Raw genomic sequence first — 9034 nt, 5'->3', positions numbered from 1 at the left:
AAAAATGTAAATGAAAAGCAAAACTGAAATCAATACACATTATCAGTTGCTAACTCACTATTAAAAAAGGAGATTCAAGCAGACAACTGGAAAATGGCAGGAAACATAAGCAAACAGGATAATAAACAGAACATAACTCAACATTAATTAAAAAAGAACTCGCCCAGTGAAAATTTGATAGTGTTTGTGCCCAAAGTAATAATCATTGTCATGGCTTAATTACAGTTGCACATCGACATACAAAGTATTCATATTTAAGCTCTTTGACATTGTAAAGGAAACCCCAACAAAAATTTCATTCTTCATGACAAACTACTCCAAGCAATAAATTTCTGAAAATATAGCAGCAGCATTCATTATCATGTAATTGACAGAGATTCAGGAGAAAAAAAAAATACATCTACAGTATCCACTATTCCACATGAAATTGCTTTAGAATAGAAGCCTAAATATATTACATTTTAATTTCTTGAAACCTATTATAGCATTTCACTTATTTTATGGGTATTTTGTCTGAAAATTGATTTTATTTTTAGATGTCAACTAAATTAGATGCCAACTCAATTAACTGAAGCATAAAATATGCCAGCAGGATATATTTACAAATACATCCCACAAAATGGTGTGCAAGTAACCACCTGATTTAAACTCCTCAGCACAAAAAGATCCCGTGTGACGGCCACCAACCCATCCATAATCCTCTTTGTTGTTGCAGGTGATTTGTGCATGACAAGCCTGTTTGCAGTGACAAATGTCATGTGCAAGGTTGCCGGAAGGTGTTTTTTCTCAGTTTAGTTCACTGCTGCTGTGATTTCATTCTTAAGGTTCTCATCTGCATTGGAGAGCAGGGCTGTTTAATTTCTGTCAGCTGAGCTCAAAGCCTTTTGCTGAGGATACAGAGAAAATTCTGAATTAGGCCACGGAGGCCTTTCCTGGTCAAGACATACCTGCCTCTCTGGAGCTCCTGGGTCTTCTGCCCCCAGCTCACCACCACCTCCCATGCCTCGCCTTGCCTGGGCTCCCCACTGCTACCCCGACTTTGCCTATGCTTTTCCCTATGCCTAGAATTCTCTTCTCTCCCCACTTTGGCCTAGTTACCTCTTCCCTGACTTTTCTGATTGGGTCAATTCAGAGTGGGGAGTTTGCATTTCGGGGGGTGCTTACCTGCCAGTTTCTGCACGACCTCACTAGACTGTTTTTACTCATCTGTGAGTCCCAAGCACCCAGCACACCACCTATACACCGAAAGTGTGGAAGGCCTCATCCAGATTGGGGCCAGAGAGGCACCTGCTCTCGCCCTCCTCTGGCTACACACCTCTCCTTCTGGGGAGGGAAGCTCCCTGGAGCTCCAGGGAGCCTGCTCTAATGGCCCCATGCCTGCTCTGGGGCCCATGTACGCTGCTTCCCAAGCCTGTCCCCCAAAGGACCTGGTACGTCCATCCCTATGCCCAAGGGGTGGCCAAGGGCATCTGTCAGAAAGGTCGGAGGATAGAATGTATTTTAGGGGTGCCTGGGTAGCTGAGTCGGTGAAGCATCCAACTCTGGATTTCGGTTCAGGTTATGATCTCAGGGTTGTGAGGTCGATCTCAGGGTTGGGCTCTGCTGGGCCTGGATCCTGCTTAAGATTCTCTCTCAGGGATCCCTGGGTGGCTCAGCGGTTTGGTGCCTGCCTTCAGCCCAGGGCGTGATCCTGGGGCCCCAGGATCGAGTCCCACATCAGGCTCCCTGCATGGAGCCTGCTTCTCCCTCTGCCTGTGTCTCTCCCTCTCTCTTTCTCTGTCTCTCATGAATAAATAAATAAATAAAATCTTAAAAAAAAGATTCTCTCTCCCTCTCCCTTTGCCCCTCCTCCCCAAAATAAAATATATATATACATATATATTTTAATAGTTGCCAAGGCATGGCTATGATAAAGGTGTATTAGTCAAGGAAGGAGGACAGAATGTATTTTATTTAATAATTTGTTGGCTTAATATATAACTTGAGATATTTAGCTATATGCTATGCAGAACTCCATTTATAGTTTCCCCAGACCCCACTAACCACCAACCCTCAAAAAAAAAAAAAAAAAAAAAACAGGTGAAAAAGTGGTTTCATGCATGCATATCTAACAATAAACTTTACCTCTCATTTAATACCAAGATGATCTCCTGTATCCCATCTGAAATCTGAGTTCAAAGGAGAGTGACTCTTAAAGTCAACAGAGATATAAATATTTAATGTCAAAACTCCTTGATAAACACAATGAATTGTGCCAGGGGGAGGCAGGCAGAGATAAACAATTAAAGTCATTTAGTTTAAAAACATGTCCCAAAATCATTATACAACACTAAAATATTAAAAATTGTGTTCCTCAGGTAATAGGACAATGCACCCGTCTGCATTTTACTATTGTTTGAATTTTCTTTTTTTTTTTTTTAAGATTTATTGATTCATGAGAGACACAGAGAGAGAGAGAGGCAGAGAGAGAAGCAGGCTCCATGCAAGGAGCCCGATGCGGCACTCGATCCCAGGACCCCAGGATCACACCCTGGACTAAAGGCAGGCGCTAAATCACTGAGCCACCCAGGGATCCCCCTGTTTGAATTTCCTACCATAACAGCGCTTACATTTGTAATGAAAATCTTATTTTGAAAAATCAGGTTACTATTCTGTATCATGTACAGAATATGAACATTTCACCGGATCTCATCATCTTCTTTGCTATCCTTCACGTGGAAGCAACAGTAGGAATTTTCTGCCTGCGTCTTAGTTTCAGAGGCAAAAACCACGTCTTCTCAGGACTCAGGGGAAAAGGACTCTACAGCTTATTTTACATTGTCTGTAGCGGGGAGTTACAAACAAGCTTCATTTCTAGGTTTAGAAAATGTGTCCCCTGGCTAGTGGACTGAGAGTCCATTTTATTGTAGGCAGCTCCCTGAGCTTTTATTATTCCTGCTAACTTTCATTAAGCCCACCTTGATTTCTCTTGGTTTCCTAATTATGGTCCGGAGTTTCTTTTTCATAGCCATGCTTCTAGAAATCTAATTTTGTTTTTCCTTACTTAGAAAAAAGAATGGTCCAGTTATTAACCTATAAAGAACCAACTGCCCTCCTTCCCATGCCCCATCCCTCCCACCAGTTCCCGTGCACCGTGTGTAACAGTCAATGGGTGACCCTCTTGTCCCTCCCCTTTGCCTGGGCTGCTCCCACCTCTGCACTTTGGCAGGTGTTTTTCCCTCACCATCCTACGCCCACCCTTCCAAATCCCCCTATCCGCCCCAGGCTCCACAGCCCTTCCTGACCACCCTCCACACTCATCCCTTCCGGCTGAGTGTAATTATCACACCTTGGAAGCTCTACCAAACCTGGGACTTCCCCTTTATCATAGCAGAGCCCACACTCACCTGTTACTCCTGAGGACTTGTTAGTGCCCTCGTCCTCTCCCCAGAACTAGATGATAGGCCCTTGAGGTCAGGAGCCCTGTTCTGCTGCTGTCTTCAACCTTGTGCTGTGCCTCACACTCACTAAGTGTCTGAAGTGAATGAAGCACACATTGTTTGGTCAATCCAACATTTCTGTCAGAACTACTCAGGGCTCTCTTGAGAAATGTATCTTTTAAGAAAGGGCCAAAAAAAAATGCAACAGGGAAGAATAAAAATTAAAAATGATGAAGAATGAACTAATTTCAATAATAATTTGAGGAAGGGGAGGGTTGGGGGAGGAGGCAGACAGGATGCGTGTATATAATTGTTCAAGGCGGATGACGGTGACAGGTACGTGGGACTTCGTTGTACCATTCTCTCTACTTAGGTATATATTTGAAAATTGTGTGATGAGAAGATTTGAAGAAGGTAAAGGAGGAGAGACAGCAGCAGCTGGTTTGCAGACTCACAGGAGGCCCCAGACACAGGTATGAAAGGATTGAGATACAGGTCTTTCTCCCTCCGGGTGCCATCCTTCCCTGTGGCAGCACTCCTGCCCTCCAAGCTCCTCTCTCCGAATCTCCACTCATTTATATGGCCCTCAGGTTCGGACCTTTGGCCCAAGTGACGCCATCCTCTGCCTCTTGGATAATGCCTCATGTTCTAGGACATTCCCAGATGGGAATGGGAGCCCCTTGGAGCCAGGCTCTACCACAACCAATCCAGTTGGCAAACTCTATCTGTGATAAGTCACACATGAGATCTTCTGGGACATAAAGACCTTGATGTTTCTTAAATCACATCAAGTAGAGTCCCCTACGAGGAAGGATTTGCCACAGGTCCTAGGAGACATCTTGGTGGAAATTTCTTCACTCTGGAAGCCTTTCTGTAGCTGTGGAGGCCAATGCAGACCACCCTCTGTCCAGAGACCTGTTCTATTCTAAACAACCCCTCTGAGGATCCTCCCCTATGGCTGCAATTCTCCCGTGAGTCACTGCAAGCAGATCATAAACATTCGTTGCAGCCAAGAGGCACAAAGCACCATAGTACTTTCATACTCAGGTCTTTCGTACACAGTTCACAATATCCACACCAACCATGTCCAACCAATTTTAGGTATAAACAAGCCCAAGACTCTCCAACAGAAGAGCTCAAGCTTCTCCTCCCACTCTTGTGCTATCTCTTTCCCACTTCCAGACCATTAAAACAATGATATTTGTAATGTAGATGAGACCAGTCTTTTTTGCACAATGTTGACAGACAAGAGGAAGATTCCAGAGAGAAATGCCACAGCAGCAAATGAATATAAATGATGCTTTTCCACTTTGTGCTTATAAAATGCCTTTTGTACCAGAATCTCAAAGCTCTCCAGGAAGCAAGGCTTTGACTGGGGCTTTCACTCAGGATAAACGTGAATGGTCAGAGCTTCTCAAGTCATTTGTGATAAGAAAGAACAAAAGTCCGGACACTTTTAAAATGCAATATCCTTGCCCTCTGGGTAGTAAACAAAAGTATGCAGATGGATAATGACATCTGTGGATTCTGGCTTCATTTCCTAGAGAGAAAAAAAAATGTAAATAAATATGTAAAAAATTGTCATATGTGGATAATACCCGTAGTTCATCCAATGCTTACCATTCAGCCCAACATTTGTGTGCAATGGATTCTATTACTGGATGCCTTGTGACTGCATGACGCTTGAGAAAGTAAAATATATCTTTTCCATGCCCACGAGAAGACAAATCTAGAAATGTTTAGTTAAAAGGTCTGTCCAGTCAGCAGCTTTGACATCTGATCCTTTGGCACTAAGTGATACCTTCCTTTTGTTCTCTCCACTGGAAGTCTCCTTGTAAATGCTTAATGGCTAAATGATTCATTAGGGTCTGCAAAGGCCAAGCCCTTACTAGAAAGGCAGACGGGGGCCCACAGGCAGCACCTAGCTGTGGGACTGATTTGAAGGTTCATTTGAGAATTCCTTGCTTCTCTCATTCTTAGCCAAAGGTGCATACACAGCATGAATAACCACTCCGGCTCCATCCACCAGTGAGCTGTCTGAAGAGCAGAGGTTAGTGACTTTGAAACTGTTTCAAGGGCAGCCCGGGTGGCTCAGCGGTTTAGCGCCACCTTCAGCCCAGGGTGTGGTCCTAGAGATCCAGGATCGAGTCCCACCTCGGGCTCCCTGCATGGGAGCCTGCTTCTCCCTCTGCCTGTGTCTCTGCCTCTGTGTGTGTGTGTGTGTGTGTGTGTGTGTGTGTATCTGATGAATAAATAAATTTTTTTTAAAAAAGAAACCATTTCTAGAATTCATTTAGGGTAATAATCAGCTTCGGAGGACAAAACTCAGGACTAAGAACTGCTGTCAAAGTAATACCAGAGACAACCTGCCCCTACAACCACTTGCCTTGTATTCTCAAAGTCGATGCTAATAGCTTACAATAGAATTTCTGTTCTTCCAGTATCTAGAAAAAGAACTCCCAAAAGTGCAATCAAAATGGATTTCAAAGAGTTTAAAATAATTTGCTTAAATGGAATTAGTCTACAGAACAGCAATTAAATAACTGTCACCTAAATTAAATAAGGTATTATCATGTAGTTTCTAACCAAGAGGGTCTTGCTATTACGCTGGTCTATCACACCTCAAAGTTTTCATTGTCTTATACTTTAAAATTTTCTACTCTTGTCAAATTACAGTGTAAAGGAAAATACAGATCAGTAGCTTGATAACTGTTCTTCACTTAAAGAGTAGCTGGCAGGTGGTTTTTGGTACCCTGGTGTGTCTAAAATAGTCTTTCTAAAAACAGAGGTCTATAAACTTTCTTTTCACACACTATTATTAGTTTAAAAAAAGAAGTTCTGCACAGGCAGCCCCCAACGTATGTAGACAAATATTTATATTTGTAAATTATAGTAGTAATACATTAACATAAAAACACAAAAGTGGAAAACAATATTTAAGATATTTTTATTTATTGACTGCAAACTAACTAGTTCTGTTCCACTAATATACTTTAAAAGAGAGTAATATGTCAAATAGACTTATTTTTGCAGCTCTTGGTTGAAAACTTTGTGATAGAACAATGTGAAGTGTCCAAGTTCGATCTATTTTAAAACTTGTTTTAAGGGCTGTCATTACTTAAAATAGCTCAAAAGATAAGCTAGGAAGACTCACTGGTCTCAGAGCTTTCCAAGTCAAACTGCTCATTTCAATTGTATCCACAGAACACAAACGTTGTAGCTGAAATTTGGTTACGTCTCCATCTTCTTTGAGCCCATCAGACTTCCTTACAAACCAATTACAAGGTTTCAAGGAATAATTCAGAGATAAATTAAGTTAGTTGCTTTACATGCAATTTGTTTACTCCTAAGTGAGGAAGAAAGGTTAACAGACTGTTGTCAAGGAGCAAAATTAAAACAGGATGTGCAAGAGAGGAGAGAGGAAAGCTCCTGCTGGCAGCTGGGAAGAGTGAATCTCGAGGGCACATTTTTGGGGTAAACAAATCAGCTGGTGGCTGACAAAGAGATCAGTCTGGGCATTCTGAGTAGGCCAACGAGTGGTACTGAGGAAAACAATTAAGAGGTGGATAGGTTTTTCCAAGGCCTCAGGAGTGTGGCTAAGGAGCACAGCGGGTTTGCTGTCTCTATACTGCTCTGTTGTCTCCCTTTCGTTTGTTAGACATTGACTAAGTAAACCAGATCTGCACCACTGTCCTCCTTAGAATTCCTCAATATATTTAAAACAAACTCCATTTGCAAGATTTTTTTAAAAGGTGGGAGATTTCAGCTCTTAAGTTGTGCAAAAATTAGGTTTTGGGGTTTTTTTTTTATAAGTAGTATGGGTCATTTTTAGCAACAAAATCACATAATGTTGGAAAGATTTGCAAACATCTATTTTCAAAAATGCTCCCTCCATAAGATAAGGGTTTGTTTGTTTTTTTTTTTTAAAGAGACTTTCTCACTCGTTGTTAAACCGTTAACCTTCTCTCAAAGGAACCGATTAAGTCTGTTTTTATGAAATTTTCTCCTAGAGCATCCTAATGATGGCTACTTGTCACCACGGAAGATGAGGAAATGTGGAACACTTTTTATAAAACATAGTTAACTCATTTTTTGTTTGAAAATTCTTTTAAGTGCTTTGTCACATGATGATCTGTGAACTGTGTGTGTACATGAGATTTTCAAGGTCACCCCTCATTATAGAGTTCTAAAGATTCTCCTAGGGATCCCTGGGTGGCTCAGTGGTTTAGTGCCTGCCTTTAGCCCAGGGTGTGATCCTGGAGTCCTGGCATCAAGTCCCACATCAGGATCCCTGAGCCTACTTCTCCCTCTGCCTGTGTCTGTCTCTCTCTCTCTGTCTTTCATAAATAAAATCTTAAAAAAAAAATCTCCTAAAGGCCTTGTTTTGTCACCAGACTTAACCACGAGGATGGCATTTATATACTCTGGTAGACTACAGAATGGTCTTCAGACACCCAGTGCCCCTCTCTGGGGGTAGTAGTCTTCTCTGCCATATTGATGTTACACTTGGCCATGTGTGTCATTTTGGCCAAAAAAAAAAAAAGTGAGCGGAAGCAATGTTTGTCCCTCCTGACCAGAAGCTTTGGGAACTGGTGTACATACAGGTCAGCCCTATCTTGGTTGTACCACCCCAACCGGTGGCAATGCTCAGAGTGGTCTCATCAGTCTGGCTCACAGAGTAAAGATCATGTGGACTAGTGCAAGGATATCCCAAATTGTGCCCAGGACACACTTCCATTAAATATTTGGGACATTTGTACCCTTAGAAATTTGTTCAGTTTACCCAAAAATCAAATGTAATTCAGCATCCTGAATTTTACCTGGGGACTCTACTTGTAAGTCATAACATTTAGGGATCATTTGTTTTCGCTGCAAAACCCAATTTTTAAAAAAATTTTCATTTATTTATTCATGAGATACACACACACACACACATATATGTATATACATATATATAGAGAGAGAGAAAGTAGAGACACAAGCAGAGGGAGAAGCAGGCTCCATGCAGGGAGCCCGACGTGGGACTTGATCCCGGGTCTCCAGGACCATGACCTGGGCTGAAGGCGGCGCTAAACCACTGAGCCACCCAGGCTGCCCTGCAAAACCCAATCTTCTCTGATACAACCACCTAATCATGGCCCAAGGAAGGGTGCCTGTGTCAATCTGCACATTAAGTAAGGGTTAATTTTGCCCTTACTTTTCAGACTTAAAAAAAAAATAGTTGTTCTTCCTGCATGCTGGCGGAGTGTCTGTGGAGATCACTGTTCTAAACTGTGGTCACAGACCATGGTGATCAGATGCTGCAATGTTGCTAAAAATGCAATTTCTTGGCATTACCTTGGAACACCAGTTTTGAATGGAGATGGCTGGAGGATCTGCTCGCTTAACAAGTTCCTCAGGAGATTCTGAGACACATTAAAGGTCCAATGGCTTGCCTGTGTCTGCATTTCAACTTTTTGTGAGGCTGCATGGGAGTCAGAGACTCATCTTGCCTTTGCTGCTAAACTAGTTTTGTATGATGTTCAGCAAGTCAATTCTTTCTTCCTTTCTGGACTGCACTGCTCACCTAAAGAGGGATGGGATGGGCTCAGATAATCTCAAATCTCTCTTCCAGC

The sequence above is a fragment of the Vulpes lagopus genome, chromosome 2 (genome assembly GCF_018345385.1).
Source record: "Vulpes lagopus strain Blue_001 chromosome 2, ASM1834538v1, whole genome shotgun sequence".
In the NCBI taxonomy this organism is placed as follows: Eukaryota; Metazoa; Chordata; class Mammalia; order Carnivora; family Canidae; genus Vulpes; species Vulpes lagopus.
The sequence above is the reverse complement of the archived record's forward strand: the minus strand, read 5'-3'. Positions refer to the sequence as shown.